This window comes from Oncorhynchus keta, chromosome 21 (assembly GCF_023373465.1).
Source record: "Oncorhynchus keta strain PuntledgeMale-10-30-2019 chromosome 21, Oket_V2, whole genome shotgun sequence".
Taxonomy (NCBI): domain Eukaryota; kingdom Metazoa; phylum Chordata; class Actinopteri; order Salmoniformes; family Salmonidae; genus Oncorhynchus; species Oncorhynchus keta.
In genome coordinates, this window is record NC_068441.1 from 21,568,830 (window position 1) to 21,595,830 (window position 27,001).

The following is a 27,001-nucleotide window of genomic DNA, read 5'->3' on the forward strand; positions in this document are numbered from 1 at the left end:
CTGCCTCTCTTCCATTCTCCTTTGTGTCTCCAATCTCTTCCTCATCTCTTCATATTCCCATATTTCCATCCCTTATATATCCTCTCCTTTCCTCTCCCATCCTCAAGCTCTCTTTCTTTCTTTCTTTCTTTCTTTCTTTCTTTCTTTCTTTCTTTCTTTCTTTCTTTCTTTCTTTCTTTCTTTCTTTCTTTCTTTCTTTCTTTCTTTCTTTCTCTCCCTTGCCCTCTCCCTCTCCCTCTCTCCCTTGTTGTTGTTGTATGAACTCTTGCCTTGGTGAAGCAGTGTGAGTGCAATCATCTGCTTTAGAATAGAGGAGAAGGAGGGCTGTATATTTAGAAACAGAACAATTTTATAAAAGAATCTCAGAGCAGTTGTGAAAAACCATACAAATGCAAACATCAGGGAGTCTCAGCGCAAAACAACCGAGCTTTAGATTTAATTGACTGGAACAGAAACAGGAAAGAAATTGCAAGAAGGAAAAATATCTGTTTATTCATCGGAGAGGCATGAATTACAATATAATTTCATCATGGGTTCCTGGCAATATGGCTTCTTTAATAATCAGAGTGCGTAGGAATCTATTATTTATTCATAAGCACAGATTTAAAAGGCACACATATACACCATAGGCAATCTCTGCGGAGTTGACACAAGCAAATATACATGAATAGGAGAACATAGTTTAAGGACAAAGGAAAGATCATAGAGGACAAGAGCAGAGAAACCCAGAAGATGAGAGAGTCTGGAGGGAGAGATAGGTAAAATCCTGATGAGAACAAACCCATTCACTCACACTTAAACGTTGTGTGATACCACAGCAACCTGAGAAAGATGCTTTATATCGTATTTCATATGTGTGTCTGTGTGTGTGCTTTAAGTGTTCCTCAGTGTCTCCCTCAGCATCTCCCTCACTCTCTCTCCCTCTCTCTCTCTCTGTGTGTGTGGTCTGGTCTGGTTGGAGATAGCTGTGTTAAGATGAGCCTACACCTCTTTAATGAGGCTTTTCTGCAAATAAAACTCCACAGACCTCTGACGTGCTCCGCATCCCAAGCATACAGCCCACTACCCTACACATACACACTACTCACCCCTCCACGACACACACAAACTCTGTGTGTGTGTGTGTGTGTGTGTGTGTGTGTGTGTGTGTGTGTGTGTGTGTGTGTGTGTGTGTGTGTGTGTGTGTGTGTGTGTGTGTGTGTGTGTGTGTGTGTGTGTGTGTGTGTGTGTGTGTGTGTGTGTGTGTGTGTTTGTGTTTGTGTGTTTGTTAATGATGGGTGTCAGACAGTGTCAGACATAACTGGGTGTTTGGGTTATAGCCTGTCAATATTTTCTGATCCGAGGACCAGTCTTTCTCTGAGGATCCATACCCAGCCCTTCCCTCTCACTGTCTCTTCTCTCTGCCTCGCTCCAGGCATCTGGGTGGGCATTTAATACAATTCTCAGGTTAACTAACACCTGTATGTTTAAAACATAAATCTGCCTAAGCCAACATACTCTGTACTCATAAATATCTGAGATCTCTCCCATGAAGGTCACTTTGATTTTCTAAGCTGGGTTTTAGAAGATAATCAGTGTAGCACTCTCTTTTCATCTAGAAATTATGTGAATACAAGCCTTCTCTTCCAATCACAAAGCAGCTGGTCTGTGATTGCCATAGACACCTCGTTAGGCACCAAGAGCCTGTCCAATCAACTCCATCCTTCCCCTGCAGTGAATGCGAGTGTGTGTTTTATATGTGTGATGTCTGGAGACGGACACAAATTGGCAATCAGGTAATCCTGCCATGGATATAGGACTCTCCTCAGAGGGATCCTGACTCCAATCCCCTATTTCATACCTCTCCTCCATCGCCCCCCTCGCTCCGGAGCCGCTTCAGCTCGACCCTGACAGGTGCTCCTGACAAACCCTATTACCATCACAATTACACCATCTCTCTCTCTCTCTCTCTCTTAACCTATTGCTCTTTCACTCCTGCTCTCAAAATATCTCTCTAACTTTACTCATCCCGTCTCATCTCCCATCACCCTATCTGTCTCTCAGTCACATAAAAGCTCCTCACTTTCTCTCACTTCCTTTCCTGCTCTTCTTTCTACCTCAAATCCTGCCTCTCTATGCCTCTCTATATCTTAATCCTCACTCCCTGTCTGTCTCTCCTTTCTTTATCACTATATCTCAATCCATCTCTATCAATCTCTATCAGTTCCCATCTCTTATTGCCGAATTAGAGCATTAGAGTAGAAAGATCACTTTAGTCTTCATTAGGAAAGAGAGGGGGATGAGGAGAGGAGAAGGTGATGTTTTCATCTTCTTTTCCCCTTCCCTCCCCCTATATTGCAGGTGTGAGATAGTGAGGTATTGAGTAGAGAGAGCAAGAGCGAGAGAGATGGGGGGAGGGACAGAGGGATAGAAAGTGGTAGTGAGACAAAGAGAGAGTGAGCAAGGAAAAGAGATGAATATCGTCCATATGTAACACCCTCTGCCCCACTGGCTCTTCCCTCCCTTTCTGACCCAAATCTAATCTGACAGCACTCCTTTTCTCTCCCTCTCCCTTTTTCCTTTGCTCCTGCTTTCATAGGAGTCGCCAGGCCTCGATTTTCCCGGGGGCATTGACGGCCATGCCCACTTGTGTGGCCGTAATGCCCCCTAAAAAAATCCATGCCTTGTGGACAGTTCCCATTGTGCCCTTGGGCTGAATATAATAGGCTAATTACAATTCCCTTCTCCCAGCTGCCAATCGCCGTACTCCGAAGCACAGCTCCGATGCACCTCTCACATATGGCTCGCTCAGATATCTTAATTCTTATTAGCCAATGCCTTTCACATGATCGGATCCTTCTTACAACCACCGCAACTCCAAAGCAGGATAAACTATTAGGCTATTTCGTCACATTATAAGCACAGCAATGCGCACATGGCAGTGGGCTATAAAGGTGAATGTTCCAAGTTCCAGGTGAATGTTACTAGTTTCAATGACATATGGGGAAATGTTCATAAAATAATCCCCTTAACATTCATATGGTTGGGACATGGTAAGACATGCCTCATAGAATGACAAAACACTTCCAGGTTTTAAACAATTATGTTTATGGTTCAACAGTTTCAAAATGTTGACTGCCTCCACTCAGATTGCAAGGTGGGTGATGCAGTGTGCATCAGGAACTGGCCATTCTCTTCTATCTGAATGAACAGTGCCTCAAGTATGTCGACAGAATCAATCCTTTTCATATTAATAAGGATCCTACGTTATATTTGTCAAACATGACTGGCGTTTAGCCGATATATGTAAGTAAAAGTCATACATTTACCTGCGACTCCCTCATGTCAGCATCTGTCTAGACTTGACAGGCTGTAGCCAATATGCATAGGCTATCACCTACACTATTCAATTGCCCATTTTGGTTAATGGCATTGGTGCCCTAGCAGATGACCTTGTTGCCCTGGCAGATTGGGCACCTCTTGAAGGAAAAATGGCTTAGCCCCTAAAATCAGTACATTTCCAAGCCTGGGAGTCGCTATATAGTCAATCCCATCTATTTTCAGCTATTTGTCTTTGATTAAGGCTCCATATGCATGGTATGGATATGATCCATAGAAGACTGTATCAGCTCTCACAGTCTCATGTCAGAATTAGACGTTCATTAATGTTTCTCAAACATCACATTTTGAAGTTGTTCCAAACATCAAATGTCAAATTGTTTAAGGTTAAGTTTAGGCATTAACTCAGCATTTTTAATGTTAGGATTAAGTTCAGGCATTAACTCTACATTCTTAAGGTTAGACGTTAACTTCAAATGGTTAAGGTAAGGGTTAAGGCTGGAGATATCAACTACAAAAATATCAACTACTTTTTGTTACTGGATTTGAATTTGGAATCAGAGGCAGATGCTTACACCCATCCACAATGTCCTTACAAAACCGAAACCTACTTGAAGATAACAGCGCTCACTGTTGCCCCTAGTGCCCGTTTCTATGTCATCTCCCAACGTCCTCAGAAATGGATGGACGTCGAATACTGACTTGTATCACGGGTGACCTGGCTGAGAAGACTACACATAGTCACTCAGGTGAAAAACAGCCCTCCCACTGCTAATAACACCCTGTTATTCATTTCAGCTCCTCTGCATTATTCAAGCGAATCGTTTCTTTAAACAAGTGTAATGCCGGGATCAGTCTGTGCTTCTTTAAACCTCCTCTCGCCTCACAGAGTTAGCAACTGTAGCCAATTAGCATGAGTGTCGAGTATTAGCTCCCTCTTCCATTTCCATCCCTCTCTCATGAACTGTTCTCTCTCTGCCCCTCTCCCTATCATTTTCTCTCTCCCTTTCTTGTTAAAAAGCCTTTCTGTAACATGGTGGCTCATAATAGCTGCTCACCTCTGTGAAATGGCTTAGCTTTATCCTATTTCACTGTTCTCAATGGTAGAATAGGAAAATACTCAACCCTATCGCTTTATCTTTTCTTATAAACTCACACGTATACACATACATGCACACACATGACCACCACACACACATGCACACACACTCACGCGCATGTGGGTGCACTCACGCACGCACGCACGCAAGCACACACGCGCACACACACACGCACACGCACGCACGCACGCACGCACGCACGCACGCACGCACGCACACACACACACACACACACACACACACACACACACACACACACACACACACACACACACACACACACACACACACACACGCACACACACACACACACACACACACACACAATCACACTATCCCTTCATCTGTTGTAAAGCAGCTTTTGTGGACTTGGCGAGAGGGCTCCCTGAGCGAGTGCTGGTGTCAATCTATGGAGGTGCCAGCCAGGCAAGGCCATGCTCACTGCCCAGAGAACGTGTTTTACTGAGAGATAAAGAGATGAACAGAGGGAGAGGGAGCAGGAGAGAGAGGGATGTGGGCAAGGAGGTTGAGAAAGGAGAAATAGGAGACAGAGACAGTCAGAAGGGAAGAGAGAAAGAGGTTTGTGTAGCCAGACACAGACAGACACAGAGACATGGAGAGTGAAGGAGAAAGAAAGTCAGAGAAGGAGCTGGGGACAAGAAGAGGGAGAGAGAGAAAGGGTGGAAGATAAAGGGAGAGGAGAGGTAATCTGACATTAATAGTTTAAACCTTGGATGTAAATATGCGTGAGGGGATTATCATTGAATGCCAGACGTCGTCTTTGACGCTCTATTTCCGTGACACCAGACGTGTGTGTGTGTGTGTGTCAGACGTCCAGACTGCTGTTTCCTGCAGGAAAAGGTTAATTACATCTCCACTGGCCAACTAGATGTGCCATGCATAATTACACAGGCTAATGAGAAGGTGTGTGTGTGTGTGAGTGTGTGAGTGTGTGTGTGTGTGTGTGTGTGTGTGTGTGTGTGTGTGTGTGTGTGTGTGTGTGTGTGTGTGTGTGTGTGTGTGTGTGTGTGTGTGTGTGTGTGTGTGTGTGTGTGTGTGTGTGTGTGTGTGAAGGCCATTCTGCAGCATATGAATATCTAGGTGCTGAAACTCTCTGTGCTCCAGTTGCAATGAAGTTTCAATGCACACACAATCACATTCACTACTTCCATATTAAACAGGTAACAGGTGACAGGTGTCCCAACGCCACTAGTGGCATTTATAAACCGTTTCAAGAAGCTAGGCGTATGTCGCACGTCACTACTTCACAGGAGAGGCATTAGGCATTTAAAAACAAATCTAAATGCCTTCTGGAACATAATCACTTTCATGTGTCTTAATAACACAAACGGCATGCAATTTGTAAATACAGATAAAATTGTTAAATTAGGATCCTAGTTGGTTTCGCCATGGAAAAAGACCGGATTGGCTTAGATAATGGATAGGCAGGACATGCTGAGAGATGAGATCGGATTGGTCAGCCATGTAGCATGCTTCTGTTTATAACATGAGCTGCTTCGTATGTGAATCCTGGCTACCGCGGCTTTTTTGAAAGATATGTTGGACTGCTCTCAACAATATTGCTGCCCTGAATTATAGCAGGCGCTATAGACAAAGATCAGTGGAAAAAAGTTTAGATGGACTACTACTACCTACAGTGTGAACTGGAGTGACTTGACACAACGCAGGCCAAACAAGCTGTAACTACAAACAAAACAGAGTTAAAGGGGTAGCAGTCTGCCATGAAGCGATATTCTAAGTTTCTAATTTAGCTAGAAAGTTGTATTCATTGCAAGTTAAAGCGAACTGTTAGGAGGCTAGCGAACGTTAGCTTGTTGGCTCACTAGCTAACGTTAAGTGTATGATCTGTGTAGGAATATTATTAGTATATCAGAAATCCATTTGCATTGCTAGTTATAAGCCAATGTTAGCTAGCTAGCTAACATTGAACATAGTTGATTAGCTTTACCTACCTGCAGATTCATGCATGGTGGCTAGCTATGACAATCAGTTTGTATTGCTATTACTGTATGGGTTGGGAATTATGGTTCATTGTGGAGTTACAAGTTTATCGACTTTCAAATATCATTACTTTCCCATTGTTCCTCAACTGCAGTGTATGATATACAATTTTCTACCTCTGAGACTTTTATCTAATGTAAAAAATATATACAGTGGGGCAAAAAAGTATTTAGTCAGCCACCAATTGTCCAATTGCCACCAATCAGCCACCAATTGTCACACTTAAAAAGATGAGTGAGGCCTGTAATTTTCATCATAAGTACACTTCAACTATGACAGACAAAATTCGAAAGAAAAATCCAGAAAATCACATTGTAAAACTTTTAATGAATTTATTTGCAAATTGTGGTGGAAAATAAGTATTTGGTCAATAACAAAAGTTTCTCAATACTTTGTTATATACCCTTTGTTGGCAATAACAGAGGTCAAACGTTTTCTGTAAGTCTTCACAAGGTTTTCACACACTGTTGCTGGTATTTTGGCCCATTCCTCCATGCATATCTCCTCTAGAGCAGTGATGTTTTGGGGCTGTTGCTGGGCAACACGGACTTTCAACCCCCTCCAAAGATTTTCTATGGGGTTGAGATCTGGAAACTGGCTAGGCCACTCCAGGACCTTGAAATGCTTCTTACGAAGCCACTCCTTCATTGCCCGGGCGGTGTGTTTGGGATGATTGTAATGCTGAAAGACCCAGCCATGTTTAATCTTCAATGCCCTTGCTGATGGAAGGAGGTTTTCACTCAAAATCTCACGATACATGGCCCCATTCATTCTTTCCTTTACACGGATCAGTCGTCCTGGTCCCTTTGCAGAAAAACAGCCCCAAAGCATGATGTTTCCACCATCATGCTTCACAGTAGGTATGGTGTTCTTTGGATGCAACTCAGCATTCTTTGTCCTCCAAATACGACGAGTTGAGTTTTTACCAAAAAGTTATATTTTGGTTTCATCTACCATATGACATTCTCCGAATCTTCTTCTGGATCATCCAAATGCTCTCTAGCAAACTTCAGACGGGCCTGGAAATGTACTGGCTTAAGCAGGGGGACACGTCTGGCACTGCAGGATTTGAGTCCCTGGCGGCGTAGTGTGTTACTGATGGTAGGCTTTGTTACTTTGGTCCCAGCTCTGCAGGTCATTCACTAGGTCCCCCCGTGTGGTTCTGGGATTTTTGCTCACCGTTCTTATGATCATTTTGACCCCACGGGGTGAGATCTTGCGTGGAGCCCCAGATCGAGGGAGATTATCAGTGGTCTTGTATGTCTTCCATTTCCTAATAATTGCTCCCACAGTTGATTTCTTCAAACCAAGCTGCTTACCTATTGCAGATTCAGTCTTCCCAGCCTGGTGCAGGTCTACAATTTTGTTTCTGGTGTCCTTTGACAGCTCTTTGGTCTTGGCCATCGTGGAGTTTGGAGTGTGACTGTTTGAGGACAGGTGTCTTTTATACTGATAACAAGTTCAAACAGGTGCCATTAATATAGGTAACGAGTGGAGGACAGAGGAGCCTCTTAGAGAAGAAGTTACAGGTCTGTGAGAGCCAGAAATCTTGCTTGTTTGTAGGTGACCAAATACTTATTTTCCACCATAATTTGCAAATAAATTAATTAAAAAATCCTACAATGTGATTTTCTGGATTCTTTTCTCATTTTGTCTGTCATAGTTGAAGTGTACATATGATGAAAATTACAGAAATTGCAGACCACAAGTTTTAAGTTAAATTGAGTAAAAATCAGTGGTACTGAGTATGTTTGGTGAAAATATCCTGCCTTCATTCCCAAGGACTGAGGTACACGGGAAGGGGTTTCAACCGATTTTCAACTATGACCAAAACAGTCTCTGAGAAGATGAAGAGGAGGGTGAAGTCCCTCCAGACTTCCTTCACACCTGTGTCTCCTGATCCCTCTGTTTCTCCTCCATCTCCACTTGTTCCTCCCTTTTCTTATTTTTATTCTTTGTCCGTCTCCGGCAGAAGCCGTGCAGACCACAGAAACAGGCAAAGGTGAACTGGGGCATGGTTTGATTGAGACACATGTAGTACCTGCAGAGAGAGAGAGAGAGACAGAGGCCCAGAGAGGTGGTGTTAAAGTAGACTGAACACAAATACAAATGCAACATGCAACAATTTCAATGATTAATACACGGAAATCAGTCAATTTAAATAAATAAATCAGGCCCCAATCTATGGATTTCACATGATTGGGAATACAAATATACATCTGCTGGTCACAGATACCTTAAAAAAAAGCTAGGGGCGTGAAACAGAAAAATAGTCAGTATCTGGTGTGACCATTTGCTCATGCAGTGTAATTAATCTTCTTCGCAAAGAGTTGATCAGGCTGTTGATAGTGGCCTGTGGAATGTTGTCCCACTCTCCTTCAATGGCTGTGCAAAGTTGCTGTATATTGGCGGGAACTGGAACACGCTGTCATACACATTGATCCAGAGCATCCCAAACATGCTCAATGGGTGACATGTCTGGTGAGTATGCAGGCCATGGAAGAACGGGTTCATTTTCAGATTCCAGGAATTGTGTACAGATCCTTGTGACATGGGACTGTGCATTATCATGCTGAAACATGTGATGGCGGCAGATGAATGGCACGACAACAATCACGGTATATCTGTGCATTCAAATTGCCATCGAGAAAATGCAATTGTGTTTGTTTTCCATGGCTTATTCCTGCCCATACCATACTATAACCTTACCGCCACCATGGGGCACTCAGTTCACAACGTTGACATCAGAAAACCGCTCGCCCACACAACACCATACACGCTGTCTGCCACAGTTTCATCAGATGTCCGGGTGACTGGTTTCAGGCAATCCCACAGGTGAAAAGCCGGATGTGGAGGTCCTGTTCTAGCCTGGTTACACATTGTCTGCAGTTGTTGCACGTACTGCCAAATTCTCTAAAAACGGCATTGGAAGTGGCTTATGGTACAGAAATTAACATAACATAACATAACATTCTCTGGCTCCCTCAAATCTGTGGCATTATGTTGTGTGACAAAACTGCACATTTTAGAGTGGCCTTTTATTGTCCCCAGCACAAGGTGCACCTGTGTAGTGATCATGGTGTTTAATCAGATATGCCACACCTGTCAGGCAGACTGGATTAGCTTGGAAAAGGAAAAATGCTCACTAACAGGGATGTAAACTAAATTTGAGAGAAATGAGCTTTTTGTGTGTATGGAACATTTCTGGGATCTTTAATTTCAACTCATGGAGCATAGGACCAACACTTTACATATTGTGTTTATATTTTTGTTCAGTCTAGAATCAGATTTTCAGATTTTCAGTAAATATTGCTGCACTTATCCAGTAGGCAAACGTCTTATCCTGTAGGCAAACTTCTATTCCAGAAGGCAAAAACACTCCAGAGATTTTTAAACATTAAAGCTCAAATAAACTTTTCAAGGGGATGTTGAGCCGTGAAAAGTTTAGAACATAATAGATTCCTGATCTGTTGTGTGGGAAACTCTGAAAGTTACTGAGTGGCAATCCATAGGTTAGCCTATAATTCTGCCAACGTCCGCACACACACACACACACACACACACACACACACACACACACACACACACACACACACACACACACACACACACACACACACACACACACACACACACACACACACACACACAATGCGGTAAAGAATAAATAGACAGTTTATCGATCTCTGGGACTCAAGCAGGAGGAAAGCCTATTTTTTATCCCACTCCGAATACCAGCTATTCTCCCTACAGCATTACAGGAAAAATGATTATCGGGAGTTAAGCCAGAAATAATGAATTATGACAGATTACTTTCCATCTGACTGAGACATAAAGAACGAGCACTGAAAAAACAAGTGATATGCAGCACTAAACACTGGTTTCTTGATTGACATTTCAGTCTGTCTATTATTTGACAGCCTCATTGTAGTTCGTGTAGCCCATGGATATGTCATGGGGAATGCGTTCGCACATCTTGGTGAACATTTTAACTGTCAGAATTCTCTTACTCTCACACATGGATTGACAGTCACAGTTACAGTATGGTTTTTTGTCGGGATAGAGAAAGTACCACGTTAACAGTTCTTCCTCCCTGTCGTTAGCCAATCACATGCTGCTTTGAGATTAAGAGCCAGGTGGTTAAACTGAGAGCTTCATTAGATACCAGAGTCAGCACGAACAAGCGTCAACTAGCGTGTGTGTGGGGTGGATGTGTGTTTTGTGTGTATGTGTCCTAAGGAAGTGTTCATCTCATACTAGAGCAGTTATCTCTGACCCAGAGCCAGGTTTGCCTACAGGCACACTGTGTGCACGTGTGTTGACTTTCGCAGTTTAGTTGCAACTTATCCTTCCTCATGCCCTGACAACCTCACCCCATTCCTCTCCTCCTCTCCCCTTCTCCCCCTTCGTTAGCAGATGTTCCACTTCGTAGCCGATGGCTTTAGTCCCTGCAGTGTGAATGTGTGTGTGTGTGACATAGCAGAGGTTCCACTCTGTACCCAATGACTTTGGACCCTATGTGACAGTAGAAAAAAAATCACATAGGAATAGAAAGCCATAGAAAACAGCAGCGAGGTAGTTAACGAGACACCCACCTCCCCAACCCCCATTTGGACTGTGTGTGTGTTCTGTGAGCATCCTATCCTCTTAACCTTAGCGTTTCTGTCTATATAAATGTTGTGTGTAGCGTTCTCACTCTCTCTGACTTTAAAACGTTCAGCTTGTCTGACAACTCCGACACCACAGCAAGGAGTTACAGTAATACTGGAACAACACTCTATCGCCAGCCAGGTCACCCGTGATATGAGTCAGTATTCGACATCCACCCATGTCTGAGGATGTCGGAAGATGACGTAGAAACCGGCCACTAGGGGCAAAAGTGAGTGCAGCTACCTTCAAGTAGGTTTCGGTTTTGCTAGGGCATTGTGGACAGGGATGGGGGATGGGCACAATAATCTGCCTCTGATTCCAAAGGTTGCCAGTTTTAATCTAGATAGAAAGTTGTTTTTGAGATTTTAGTTTTAAGCCTATCCTAAACCTTAACCCTTACCATAACCATTCAGAGTTAATGCCTCACTTTAAGATTTCGGAGTTAATGCCTCAACTGAACCTTAAACACCTTGAAATTGGACTTTTGCAACACCTTTGAAACGTAGCATTTGATGACATAGATGAAGGTCTAATTCTGATGTGAGACTGTGAGAGCTGGTACAGCAAGATGCTATCACATCCACCACTTTCTTTTATTCTGCCCTATCGTCAACTCAACCAATGTCCCAATGCCCTTCAACTCTTCATCTCAATCAGTATCTTTACTGCTGTAACTAATGCTCCAGCTTTATTCTGACTATACGATCATTTGTGAAGCCCTCTGCTATGGCCACTCTTTAATCTTCAACTCTATCCAAGATCTGACATAATGATTTAATCCTGCAAATACATTATGCCTATCTCTTCTACACTCCATCTCTCATGCTCACTCTCTCCTCTCCTCCCACCCTTCTTCTCTTATAAACTTGCCGATGTATCCATCTGTCCTCTCCTGCACTCTGTCCTTTCATCTTCTCACTATTTGAGTCATCGTCTTCTCCTTCTATCTTGTTTAGAGGGAGGTAATTATTGGAGCTATGTTACAGGCTAGGCAGAAGATGAGAAAACCCTGTACATTATTAACAGGTTGAATATGGATGAGTCAATGATCAGAGGCGTAGCAGAGGTAATACCACACACATACGCATGCAGGCATACATGCACGCGCGCACACACACACACACACACACACACACACACACACACACACACACACACACACACACACACACACACACACACACACACACACACACACACACACACACACACACACACACACACACACACACACACACACACACACACACACACACACACACACACACACACACACACACACACACACACACAGGACGCCTTCTGTGATCCCACAGAACAACCAGTTGTTTTGTAGTTTGGGAGGAAATCTACTTTTTAGAGCTCCTAGAGTTTCAGGATAGAGTCGAGGGGAAAGAGGAGGGATAGAGAAAGGGAAAGAGGGAGTAGAGGGGAGAGAGTAGGGATAGAGAGTGAAGTGGGCAGGGACGGATTTACGAACGGGCACGTGGGGCCCCTGACCTCTACCTCCTAACCCAAATCCGGCTCTGGTAGAGCGGAGAGAGAAAAGGACGGGAGGAAGAATGACCTAAAATATCATTACCTAAAACTGAAAGTGGTTAAGAGAGACGGACTGAGAAAGAGGAGGGATGATGCTGCAGTGAGAGAGGGAAATGGGGTGTGAAAAACAGATGGGAAAAGTAGAGTGAGAGAGACAGAGGGACTGAGAGAGGAACAGTGCATAGTAAAACTTTAATCAAAGATTGTTATTGTGATGTGAACAGGTCAAATTGCATATACACTTTTGTGACCAACCGGTTCCAATCGGTCTTATGTAGAAAAATTTGAAATAGTGTTTTTTACATTGCCTAAAAGTAGAGACTCAAAGCTACAAAATGGTATGTCATACACTACAGTTGAGGAATAATGGGAAAGAAATTTAGCTTTAAAAGTTGATAAACTTGGAAACTCACTTTTGAGAAAATGGCCTTTGAATGTTTTGGTACTACTATAGGAGAGCCCTTCTTTGTCTACACCCACTCAGCATCATTCACACCCTCTTAAGCTTTAGCCCCACCCATCTCTTTACGGGTTGATCAGAGTGTTCTGTACTAACAGCAGTAGTCAAGCACCCAAGATTACTTTATGGCTACTTCCAGACATCCAAGTGAGAGAGAACAGCTCACTGAACATTACTCGCCCTAGCAGAGCTGGTTAGGTTGTTATGTTTTCCAGAGCGTTGGTGACTGCAGCTGTGGTTCATACATTCAGAGCATTTCATGGTCAGAGTGCACACTGGACACTCTGGTCAATGAGTTTTTTTATATATATATATTTTTTTAATTTAACCTTTATTTAACTAGGTAAGTCAACTTCTTATTTACAAATTCTTATTTACAATGACTGCCTATTGGGGAACTGTGCATTAACTGCATTGTTCAGGGGCAGAAAGACAGATTTTTACCTTATCAGCTTGGGGATTCGATCCAGCAACCTTTCGGTTACTGGCCCAACGCTCTAACCAATAGGCTACCTGCTACCTGAATAGGGTTGATCCGAATGTTTTGACCTCACAATGGCAATCAATCACCCAAACTAACTGGCTAACATTAGCTAGCTTGCTAGCTACTTCCAGATACAAATGAGAGAACACCTCACTCTGACCATTTTACTCCCCTAGAAGAGCTGGTTAGGCTGTTTTCATGTTATCCAGAGCGTTGGTGACTGTAACTGTGCTGCTGGCAACAATTCAATTACGCTTTTTTGCCAACATTTATTGACACCAGCGATATTCAACGGATGTTGAGCGTTCATAAATTCATCAGTTATTCTGCGCTCTCGCACACTAAGATAAGAGTCTTTGTTAAGACATGTAGCTAGCTAGCTGGGTAAAAAATGAACCATTATCCCTACTCATGATGTTACTACCCAGCATGAATCTGCAGGTAGCTAACCAACCAGGTCGAATGTTAGCTACATAACATTAGGCTATAACTAGTCAAGCAAATGCATCAGAGATACGAAGAATAAGACCATACATGTAATGTTAGCTAGCGAGACAGCCAGCTAATGTTATCTAACTAACAGCACACTTTAACTCGAAATGAAATCACTTTCTGTCAAAATTAGAAACGTGTAATATCTGTAAATGTAGCTAGCTAGACTATCTTACATCGTGGATGGACTTGCCTCCTGTGAGGATGCCATGGTTACCCTTAGTTTGAAGATGTAATCTGGAGACAGGTGTTTTCTCCATCTCCTTAGCTATCATACTCAAATTCCACTGATTTCAAAACTCGGTCCTCCAGAAAGTGGAGAGCATACACGTAACATTAGCTTTTTGAGCCAGTCAGCTTGCTAACAGTACACTTTAACTTGACATTTGGTTTATGCGGTTTTAATGCGCAAAAGTTTTTTAAAAAGCAGTGTTAGACAGGATTACCTAGACATACTGACTAGCTAAAATGGACAGAAGCGTGCTATATGGCAGACCAATCAAAACTAATCTCTCAGTATGTCCAGCCCACTCATTTTCTTAGCAATCATGGCTAGCGGGAAGGTTGCAGACTTTTTCTGTGGCTAAACCAACTAGGCTCGTAATTTAACAATTAGATTTATTTTTATAGATGGCATACAAGTATGCTATTAAGGCACATTAAAGTTCACATTTTCGAGAAGGCATTTCTGCCAAAAAAGTATGTTCAAACGGTATGTTTAAACCCGCGACATATGCCTAGTTTTCTGAAACGGGTCACATGTATCTGTGTGTGTGTGTGCATTCACGTGCATGTGTATGTGTGCTGATAAGCAGAGGCATTGACTTTGAGTGACAGAATCCTTAAACTGATCCCTATGGTCAACAGCCAGGCAAGTTTAACAGAATACGGAAAGCGTATTAGCTTATTATACATTATTTATACACACGGACACAGATATAATCCAGACTCTGCTGCCTTTGTTAGGCAAACTGGCTGTCTGAGTCCACACGCATGACAGCAGTGATAAGACTGAGAAATGTGTGTGAGTGTCTGTGTGTGCATGTTTGTGCAGATTTATTTCCAGAACCCGTTGTGACATTCTAAAATGGATTGATTACATTGGTACAGCCTGCGTCAATGCCCCTTCTAAATACAACAAATCAAACTAAAAAAGAAAAGGAGGCTCTCCAGACAGGTCCAATGTCTCCTCCCCCCTTCCCTTCATCCCTCCCTTGGTTAAAACATTGATTACTTTCTTGTGAAAGGGGGAGAGAAGTGAGGAGTGCCCTGGCTGCAGTGTTAACAGGGCTATGAGTGATGTAAAGACCTCTAGATAAGTCACCTAACGATCTTTGCCCCCGGAGAAAGAGGAGGCAGGTGAAGAAAGGGGGAGAAGTGAGAAGGGATAAGAAAGGGAGAAAGGAAATTGAAGTGAGGGGCAGACAAGGGGGTGGGGGGAGCAAGGGGTGTTATGAGTCATCCCTGCGGGTCCCTAAATAACTCCGGTGGCACGTTGGGATCAAATGTGACGTCCTGTCTTCCAGATGGATTCCAACCAGCTTCATCACTTCAGAGAAGTCAGAGATTACTGCAGTCTCCTGTACCCTCCACACACACACAAACATGCACACACACACACACACACACACATTGGACCTTTCCCTTGTTGAAGCCCCTCCTTACATATAGACAATACTGTCCCTGTGTTCTCCGGCCTAAGCCATTCACATCCAACCATGCAACATTGTTTATGTCATATCGGCTGTTTCATAGGGTATGGGCTATACCTTAATCAATTCTAAGTTCAAATTAATGTTTGGCCATTCATCTAATAATGATATGAGTTAGGACACGTAATACTCTGAACAGAACAGTTAGCCTCAAATCTACAACATAATTTAAAAGACAGAAAACTAGGGGAAATCACTTTGTGAGTCACTGACGGTCTATGAGTCACTGATGGCGCTGGTGTACCACACATCCCCGCAGCCCCGGAATGGTGTGTAGAATTGCAGGAAATTATATAAAAAAATGCTAAATTCTCTCAGCCTCATTGCAAAATGTGTAGAATAGCACAAGATTACCAAGGAAACGTTTTCTCTCTGCCTCATGGAAAATGTGTAAAATAGCATGAGATTAACTACAAAACTTCACATATTAATCTGTGCCCCATTGCAATAAAATACGTGCAGAATTGCAGGGAATTAGCTTTAAAACAGCAAAAATGTGCTTTAAAACAACAAACCTGTGGTACGCCACTGACTGCCGGTCTACGTTTGCGATAGAAGCGAGAACAGTGAGACAAGGGAAGATAGGAGGGAGAAGGAGAGAGAGATATACGGGAAGTCGGGAGAGTGAAAAGAAAGGATAGAGGGGGAGGTATGATGTCTTCTGCACACTAAATCTACAATCAGATTCACACTCAAAAATCATAAATTCCATATGCATCAGTCAATAAAACAGACAATACCCATCCATATAACAGACCACACCAGATACTCTACCTCTCCGCCTTCTCCTCTACCACTCCGTATCTCATACTGTATTCACCCTCTTCTCCATGTCTTTCCACAGGAAATGATAAAGGAAGTCTTGTGACTGTCTGAGAGTTTGCATTCCCATTCCTGTAAAAACCTATGTGCCTTTTATTAAGACTACTCAGGAAAACATAAAAGAGTTGCCGTTTCTGATATCTACTGTCCTAAACCCCTTCTTTCTGTATGCACCTGTTTTTGCTCTCTCTCTTTCCCTCTTCTCCCGCCCCCTCTCTTCTCACACACAGTGCTCCCTGTGTATTAGCCCCAGGTAAGCCAACAGCCCCCTCTTCCCCTCCACCTGGTCAGATAAAGCAGAGGGCCAGGAACAGGAAAACAGTTTCAGTTGTTCAAACACAAAGACAGAAAAAAGAGAGGGGGGGGGATGTAGAGGGAAAGAGAGGAATAGCTAAAGAGGGAGCAACGTAGAGAGGCGGTAGAGAGTTAGGCATAGAGAGGGGGGAAATGTGTTATAGCTCAGGATGAGGTGTTTCAGGTGTGTGTGTGTAAATGTATGTTTGTATGAGAGTGTATGTGTAGATTCGGGTCACAGGGTTGCTTGGGTGATAGGGGAGAGAGGGGGGTTGTCAGGTAATACTGTGTGTCCGAGTCTCTCTCACGGCTCACTGTCTCTCAGCTCTGCTAACAAAGACCCCATTCACACAACCACACAGGGGCTCTCTCTCTCTACTGGACACACATGCACGCACACGTGCACACACACACCTCCTTCCTGCACTCGGAGTCCATTTACTGTCCCCTATATACACCATAGACTGGCTCAACTCTTCCTTCCTATGAGTAGAGGATAGAAACACAGAGAACAAGAGCTGTTCTACCCTCAATTACAGAGGATTAAGCACACACTATCAAAGAGTATTACAAGTGGCCCTACTGCAGCTGTAAGCTCTGTTTCACCTTGATCCTGTCCCTTATAATTGATAGCTGATAGGCTACTCAATAACGTGCTGAATATAGGCTGGTACCAGTAATGACTGGGGCACTATGAGTCAACCCAACCTTTTGTCCGTCACCCAGCTCAACTCACAGACACCAGCCGCAGAGGAAAGGGCAAGAAGGAAAGAGAAGAATGTGTAAAAAGAGCAGAAAGAGAGAGAACGAGTGTCAGAGCTAAGTATATGGGCTGGAGGGATTACCTCCGTCTGGGAAGAGAGAGAAAGAAAGAAAGAGATAAAGGTCACAGTGATCTCAGAAAGCGAGGGGAGAGAGGGAGGAGGGGAGAGAGGAGTCAGGGAAAATAAAATGACTATTGAATGAGGAATTGATGTCAGCTCAGCATAGATCTCTTTAAGCAGGCACGAAAAGAGAGAATAAGAGAGCAGCAGAGCTAGACCGAGGGAGGGAGAGAAGGAGAGAGGGCAGCCTGCCCCAGATAGCTCTCTGTAAGCTGCTCACAATGTAGACGTGGCAATGGGCCATGCAGAACGAGAGAAGAGAGGACAGGAGATGGACAGAACCAGAAGAAAGAGGGATAAAAAGACTGGCTAGAGAAAGGATTAGTGATCAAAGGATGTCGACGTGTAGCCCCGACCCCTTACACACACACACACACACACACACACACACACACACACACACACACACACACACACACACACACACACACACACACACACACACACACACACACACACACACACACACACACACACACACACACACACACACACACACACACACACACACACACACACACACACCTGCTCTGTACCCCAAATGAGGACTTTGGAGAGAAGGATGGAGAAATTTTGAGAAAGACAGAGAGATAGAGAGGGATGATGAAATAGCCAGCTAAGGAGGGCAGCCAGGTTGTTCAAGATTGATGTTGAAATTGGACTATCCATGTCCTGAGGACGTCGGGAAATGCCTTCAAAACCAGCAACTAGGGGCAACAGTGAGAACTATTACCATCAAGTAGGCTTGGGTTTTGCTAGGACATTGTGAACGGGGTTGGTGGATGGACGGAATCCCATGACTCTGGATGAGAAGGTTGTCTATTTAATCCCGGGGGGGGGGTAACCCTATCCTGAACATTAACCCTCACCTTAACTATTCATAAGTGTGCCTTAACTTAACCATTTCGAAATGTGACGTTTGGAGCAACAAAAACACTTCAAAATGTGATGTTTGCAGAACGTGGATGAATGTCTAATTCCGCAATGAGACTGTGAGAGCTTGTTGAAGGAGGGAGGGAGGGAACACGCTTGAGGTGGAGGAGAGAACTTTAAAAAGCTCACTGCTAATCAGGGCATCCTCCCTCTCAATCTCTCACAGCAACCCTTTCCACGCAATCACACACCTACTTTCATACACACATGAATGCACACACGTACAGATGCGAACACACACACACAAACATGCATGGATGCACGCACACACACACACACGCACACACACACACACACACACACACACACACACACACACACACACACACACACACACACACACACACACACACACACACACACACACACACACACACACACACACACACACACACACAGCATTGACCTACACTGGCTCACGCTGCTTTTTGGTATTCCGTAGCCCTCCCACCGGCTGACCTGATTAGCTGATGACAGCTCATTCATCTTGTTGCACATGCAGTGGAACTGGAAGCTTCCTCAATTTTCATCCCAATGGGTGTGTGTGTGTGTGTGTGTGTGTGTGTGTGTGTGTGTGTGTGTGTGTGTGTGTGTGTGTGTGTGTGTGTGTGTGTGTGTGTGTGTGTGTGTGTGTGTGTGTGTGTGTGTGTGTGTGTGTGTGTGTGTGTGCGTGTGTGTGTGTGTGTGTGTGTGTGTGTGTGTGTGTGTGTGTGTGAAGGCCATTCTGCAGCATATGAATATCTAGGTGCTGAAACTCTCTATGCTCCAGTTGCAATGAAGTCTCAATGCACACACAATCACATTCACTACTTACATATTAAACAGGTAACAGGTGACAGGTGTCCCAATGCCACTAGTGGCATTTATAAACCGTTTCAAGAAGCTAGGCGTATGTCGCACGTCACTACTTCACAGGAGAGGCATTAGGCATTTAAAAACAAATCTAAATGCCTTCTGGAACATATTAACTTTCATGTGCCTTAATAACACAAACGGCAAGCAATTGGTAAATACAGATAAAATTGTTAAATTAGGATCCTAGTTCATTATTCATATCTCTGACGCATTTGCTTGACTAGTTATAGCCTAATGTTAGGTAGCTAACATTCGACCTGGTTGGTTAGCTACCTGCAGATTCATGCTGGGTAGTAACATCATGAGTAGGGATAATGGTTCATTTTTTACCCAGCTAGCTAGCTACATGTCTTAACAAAGACTCTTATCTTAGTGTGCGAGAGCGCAGAATAACTGATGAATTTATGAACGCTCAACATCCGTTGAATATCGCTGGTGTCAATAAATGTTGGCAAAAAAGCGTAATTGAATTGTTGCCAGCAGCACAGTTACAGTCACCAACGCTCTGGATAACATGAAAACAGCCTAACCAGCTCTTCTAGGGGAGTAAAATGGTCAGAGTGAGGTGTTCTCTCATTTGTATCTGGAAGTAGCTAGCAAGCTAGCTAATGTTAGCCAGTTAGTTTGGGTGATTGATTGCCATTGTGAGGTCAAAACATTCGGATCAACCCTATTCAGGTAGCAGGTAGCCTATTGGTTAGAGCGTTGGGCCAGTAACCGAAAGGTTGCTGGATCAAATCCCCAAGCTGATAAGGTAAAAATCTGTCTTTCTGCCCCTGAACAATGCAGTTAATGCAGTCATTGTAAATAAGAATTTGACTTACCTAGTTAAATAAAGGTTAAATTTAAAAAAAATATATATATTAAAAAACTAATTGACCAGAGTGTCCAGTGTGCACTCTGGAAAACATAACAACCTAACCAGCTCTGCTAGGGCGAGTAATGTTCAGTGAGCTGTTCTCTCTCACTTGGATGTCTGGAAGTAGCCATAAAGTTATCTTGGGTGCTTGACTACTGCTGTTAGTACAGAACACTCTGATCAACCCGTAAAGAGATGGGTGGGGCTAAAGCTTAAGAGGGTGTGAATGATGCTGAGTGGGTGTAGACAAAGAAGGGCTCTCCAATAGTAGTACCAAAACATTCAAAGGCCATTTTCTCAAAAGTGAGTTTCCAAGTTTATCAACTTTTAAAGCAAAATTACTTTCACATTGTTCCCCGACTGTAGTGTATGACATACCATTTTGTAGCTCTGAGTCTCTACTTTTCGGCAATGTAAAAAACACAATTTCAAATTTTGCTACATAAGACCGATTGGAACCGGTTGGTCACAAAATCTATATGCAATTCGACCTGTTCACATCACAATAACAATCTTTGATTAAAGTTTTACTATGCACTGTTCCTCTCTCAGTCCCTCTGTCTCTCTCACTCTACTTTTCCTATCTGTTTTTCACACCCCATTTCCCTCTCTCACTGCCAGCATCATCCCTCCTCTTTCTCAGTCCGTCTCTCTTAACCACTTTCTGTTTTAGGTAATGATATTTTAGGTCATTCTTCCTCCCGTCCTTTTCTCTCTCCCTCCTCTCTCCCCTCTCCCAGAGCCAGATTTTGGTTAGGAGTTAGAGGTCAGGGGCCCCACGTGCCCGTTTGTAAATCCGTGCCTGCCCACTTCACTCTCTATCCCTACTCTCTCCCCTCTACTCCCTCTTCCCCTTTCTCTATCCCTCCTCTTTCCCCTCGACTCTATCCTGAAACTCTAGGAGCTCTAAAAAGAAGATTTTCTCCCAAACTACAAAACAACTCCTTGTTCTGTGGGATCACAGAAGGCGTCCTGTGAGTGTGTGTGTGTGTGCGCGCGCGCGCGCGTGTGTGTGTGTGTGTGTGTGTGTGTGTGTGTGTGTGTGTGTGTGTGTGTGTGTGTGTGTGTGTGTGTGTGTGTGTGTGTGTGAGTGTGTGTGTGTGTGTGTGTGTGTGTGTGTGTGTGAGAGTGAGCTTTATCCGTCCCAACCCTGCCTTTGCTGCATATCACACATTCTCTCACCTAGGAATAGATAGAGGAAGGGAGGAGGAGGAGGAGGAGGAGAATGAGGAGAAGGAGGAGGGAAGACGATCAACTGATTCATGTTTTATTGACTCAGAATTGGCAGAACTGAAATTATTACTGTGTGTGTGCATGTGGATGTGACAGTGTCTGTGTGTATACGATGATGCAAAAGTATTACTGATCAGATGGTGGGCAGAGCTATGCAATGCCAGAGATGTTTTTCCTCTCTTCCTCTATCCCTTACTTTCTTCCTACAACTCTCCCTCTCTCTCCACCTCCCCCTTTCCTCCCTCCCTCTACCTGATTCAGTGCTAGAGAGAGAGAGTGTGTGAATGTATGGATTTTCCTATGTCCCTCTTTCTCTCCCTCTCTGCTTGCTCCTTGGCTGCAGTAAAAGAGAGAGAGAAGGGGAAGGCGTGTGAATGAATGAGTTTTGGCTTGACTTCACTCACACGCTTTGAAGAACACTCACTGGCCTTTACAGTTGAGGCTTCACTCTCCCTCCTCCTCTGTTCTTATCCTTTTTTCTCTCTTCACTAGATATTTTCTCTTTCATCCTCTTCCTGTTTTACCACTTCACTCTCATTCCTCCTGTTCTTCCTTTTCCTCATTCCTTCTTCTTCACTACACTATAATGTCTTTGCCGTTAATCCCAATGAATTGTAACTGGATCTGGCTTTCACTGCTTCTCCTAATCTCTCCCCCTCTTCCTATACCTTTACCCCCCCCCCCCCCACACACACACACACACTACATGATTTGTGTGATGTCGAATCTGCCAGCTCACAATGACTTTACAACTACATCTGTGGTTGACTCATCTCAGATCTCATTGGGATTTTAGCTGGACTATAGTAGCAGACTCTCAATAAGCTCCCGAAAACACCAGGACATTTGAATCAGGAACTTGAAATTTGTTGAAACACGTTCTATCAGAATGAACAAAGAACAAAATAAACAATCAAAAATGAAATTGTGCAGCAGCTAAGCTGAAATGTGCGTGTCTGTGTGTCACGTGTGCGTTTGTGTGGGTTAGTTTGTGTTCATGCGTATGTGTGTGTCTGTGTGTCTCTGTGTGTGTGTGTGTTCCAGGGCTACAAGTGCTATGAGAGTAGTTTGGGAAACTAGCTCTCACAGTCTCATGTCAGAATTAGACGTTCATACATGTTTCTCAAACATTACATTTCGAAGTTGTTGCAAACGTCAAATTTCAAAGTATTAAAGGTAAAGTTTAAAGTGAGGCATGAACTCTGAATGGTTATGGTAAGGGTTAAGGTTTAGGATAGGCATTAACTCTGAATGGTTAGGGTAAGGGTTAAGGTTTAGGATAGGCATGAACTCTGAATGGTTATGGTAAGGGTTAAGGTTTAGGATAGGCATTAACTCTGAATGGTTAGGGTAAGGGTTAAGGTTTAGGATAGGCATTAACTCTGAATGGTTATGGTAAGGGTTAAGGTTTAGGATAGGCATGAACTCTGAATGGTTATGGTAAGGGTTAAGGTTTAGGATAGGCATTAACTCTGAATGGTTAGGGTAAGGGTTAAGGTTTAGGATAGGCATGAACTCTGAATGGTTATGGTAAGGGTTAAGGTTTAGGATAGGCATTAACTCTGAATGGTTAGGGTAAGGGTTAAGGTTTAGGATAGGCATTAACTCTGAATGGTTATGGTAAGGGTTAAGGTTTAGGATAGGCATGAACTCTGAATGGTTATGGTAAGGGTTAAGGTTTAGGATAGGCATTAACTCTGAATGGTTATGGTAAGGGTTAAGGTTTAGGATAGGCATTAACTCTGAATGGTTATGGTAAGGGTTAAGGTTTAGGATAGGCATGAACTCTGAATGGTTCGGGTAAGGGTTAAGGTTTAGGATAGGCATTAACTCTGAATGGTTAGGATAAGGGTTAAGGTTTAGGATAGGCATTAACTCTGAATGGTTAGGGTAAGGGTTAAGGTTTAGGATAGGCATGAACTCTGAATGGTTCGGGTAAGGGTTACGGTTTAGGATAGGCATTAACTCTGAATGGTTATGGTAAGGGTTAAGGTTTAGGATAGGCATTAACTCTGAATGGTTATGGTAAGGGTTAAGGTTTAGGATAGGCATTAACTCTGAATGGTTAGGGTAAGGGTTAAGGTTTAGGATAGGCATTAACTCTGAATGGTTAGGATAAGGGTTAAGGTTTAGGATAGGCATTAACTCTGAATGGTTAGGGTAAGGGTTAAGGTTTAGGATAGAAATTAACTCTGAATGGTTATGGTAAGGGTTAAGGTTTAGGATAGGCATTAACTCTGAATGGTTCGGGTAAGGGTTAAGGTTTAGGATAGGCATTAACTCTGAATGGTTCGGGTAAGGGTTAAGGTTTAGGATAGGCATGAACTCTGAATGATTATGGTAAGGGTTAAGGTTTAGGATAGGCATTAACTCTGAATGGTTAGGATAAGGGTTAAGGTTTAGGATAGGCATTAACTCTGAATGGTTAGGGTAAGGGTTAAGGTTTAGGATAGGCATTAACTCTGAATGGTTATGGTAAGGGTTAAGGTTTAGGACATGCATTTACTCTGAATGGTTAGGGTAAGGGTTAAGGTTTAGGATAGGCATTAACTCTGAATGGTTATGGTAAGGGTTAAGGTTTAGGACATGCATTTACTCTGAATGGTTATGGTAAGGGTTAAGGTTTAGGATAGGCTTAAAACAAAAATCTCAAAACAACCTTCTATCGCTGTATTCAAACTTGCAACCTTTGGTACCAGATGCAGATGCTTACGCCCATCCATCATCCCCGTCCACAACGCCTCAGCAAAACCCAAACCTATTGAAGGTGACAGCGCTCAGTGTTGCCCCTAGTGGCCGGTTTCAACCTCATCTCCCAACGTCTTCAGGCATGGATGGACATTGAATAGTTACTTGTATCACGGGTGACCTGGCTGAGTTTGAGCACCAGCTCTCTTCTCAGTCCTGATTTAGATTTAGGTCTATTCTTGTTCACCCCTGGGAAATACTTAAATCTGCCATGGAATGTGGTGTGTGCGTGTGTGTGTGTCTACATGCTTAATGTGAATTAACAGGGAGTGAAGCTAAAGCCATGGTCAGTAATTCATAAGCAGAGCGAGTATAGTCCCAGTCAGTCTCACCTTGTGGTGCCACACACACACACACACACACACACACACACACACACACACACACACACACACACACACACACACACACACACACACACACACACACACACACACACACACACCTCGTATTCCACATAACATTCCATGGGGACTAAAGTGAAGTGCCACAATTATCGCCTTTGACACACCATTAATGAGAATATACACAGAAACAGATAAAACTCACACAGAAACACAAATAAACGCAGACACACAAAACACGCAGACACACAAAACACACAGACACAGACACAAAAACACACACAAAACACACACACACTGCCCTCAGGTGACACCAAACACAGAGGTGTATATGATATGGGTAAGGATCGGTGCGTACTCACCTCAGGCTCCCCTGTGCTCCGTGGCTCCACTGCAGAATGGATTGGTTCCCCCGGACACACACACACTAACACTGCTGTTTGTGAAGACAATGAGACCGAGCAAGTGAGGGAGCGGTAGGAGAAGAGAGAGGGAGTGAGGTGTGCCGAGGGGGGCAGGAAAGCAAAGGAGAGTGAGAGAGGGTGAGAGACAGAGAGAGAAAAGGAGAGAAAGAAGAACGGTGAGAAAAAGAGGTAAAGGGAGAGGAAGAGAAGTAGAGATATGTAGAAGGGAGGAACTGAAAGACCAATCAATGTAAGAATCAGGAAGTGTAGAGGTGTGTGTAGTGGAGATATGGTGTTCTCAGAGTCTATATGGAGAGATGGAGGAGAGATGGGAGAGAGAAAGGGAGAGAAGGGGGCAGAGAGAGGGAAAAATGGGTGCTAGAAAAATAAATCATTCGGAAAAGAAAAGGGTCCCAGACGAAGCCAAGGTTATTTTGTGTCTGTGTATGAGTGTGTGCATAAGTGTGTGTATGAGTGAGTGTGTATGTGAGTAAGTGTATGTGTGTGTAGGGCGCTGTACCCTAACAGAGATGGACCAGAATGCGATTGGGGTCGGAGGGCTGACTTGTCTGTGTGTTTGTCCATCCGTTCTCTCCTCAGTCTTGTGCATTCTTCTCAGTCTCGGTGTTGTATGAGCAGGGACCGATGAGCAGGGACCGATGTCTTACTCTGTCTATCCACAGCACTGGTTAGACCTGAGGTGAAAATAGTATTTTCCTTTCTTTCCTCCCTAACACCACTCTGGGAAATACTTATTTGTAGTAGACTCCACACTATTATGTTTTATCTCTCACTCTCACGTTCATTCTCTCATGTCCCTGTACACCCACTCCCAAACCCCCTAGGGATGTCAGAGAGTTTTTGTATGTTTTTTTTCTTTTTCTTTTTCTTTTTGAGTGGCAGCCTACAGGTACAGTATGTGTGGAAAAAACAAATGGAAAATACTGATATGAACAGAATATGAAATTATTTCCCTCAAAGAGAAAGGCTCTTTGAGTGTTTGCATAGAGGGCAATTAATTAGAATGAAAAGAAAGAGAAAGCATCTCTCTCTCCTCCGCTGGAGTCCTGAGAATACTCCACAATTAGCCCGAGTCCCAAGCACAGCCTGCAGACAAGACTGAGGTGGGAGAGAGGGAAGGAGGGAAAAGAGAGCAGGAAAGAGAGGGAGAGAAATTAAACTGAAATAAAAACACCAAAGGGACATAAAGGAGCTGAAGTTGTTAGAAAAATGATTGAAGTTTTTTTAACCATACCCTTTAGGCGACCTGGCTGTCCAGAGCTCAATTCTTGTCTGCTCTCTTCCTCTATTGGTCGTTTTCGTTTCTCCTCCACTCCTCCTGTCCGCGGGGCCGGCGATAATCCATCAGGGAAACGGGAAAGTCTGGATTGTTTTGAATGGACAGAGTTCACTCTTCCTCTCCTTCTCCTCTCTCTGTCCTCTCCTCTACCTTTTCCAGCTTGTTCGCCGATCATTTTCTTCACCACGGTGGTGACACAGAGCGTGTGGGTTAGAAGGGCGTGGGGGCTGGAGAGAAAGACAGAGCGATAGAGAGATAGATGGGATGATGGGATGGGGTGAGAAGGAATGAGACAGAGCTGGAGGTAGTAATGAATATGGGAGAAGGGAGAGGGATGGAGGCCGGTGGAAGGGATTAGGAGCAGTGGTCTGTTTGGGTGTGGAGGAAGGGTTTCCTTTCCCACACACACCTCCACTACCCCATCACTGAAGCAGAGGAGGAGAAAGAGAAAAAGGGATGGATGGAGGGGTGGTGAATCAGCCGACTGCCTTGTTCCCTCTCTGTCTGCTCTCCCTCTCTCCGCTCTCGTTCCTCTATCTGCTCTTCAC

The 27,001-nt window shown here is 43.7% G+C and overlaps 1 long non-coding RNA gene across 1 annotated transcript; it reads right to left on the bottom strand.

Moving 5' to 3' along the window:
* Positions 1 to 466: 466 nt before the first annotated feature.
* On the bottom strand, positions 467 to 27,001 carry LOC118399770 (uncharacterized). Its single transcript, XR_004828900.2, has 3 exons — positions 26,409 to 27,001; positions 25,112 to 26,272; positions 467 to 8,481 (listed from the first exon to the last, which is right to left on the bottom strand). It is a non-coding gene; the product is annotated as an uncharacterized LOC118399770 (long non-coding RNA).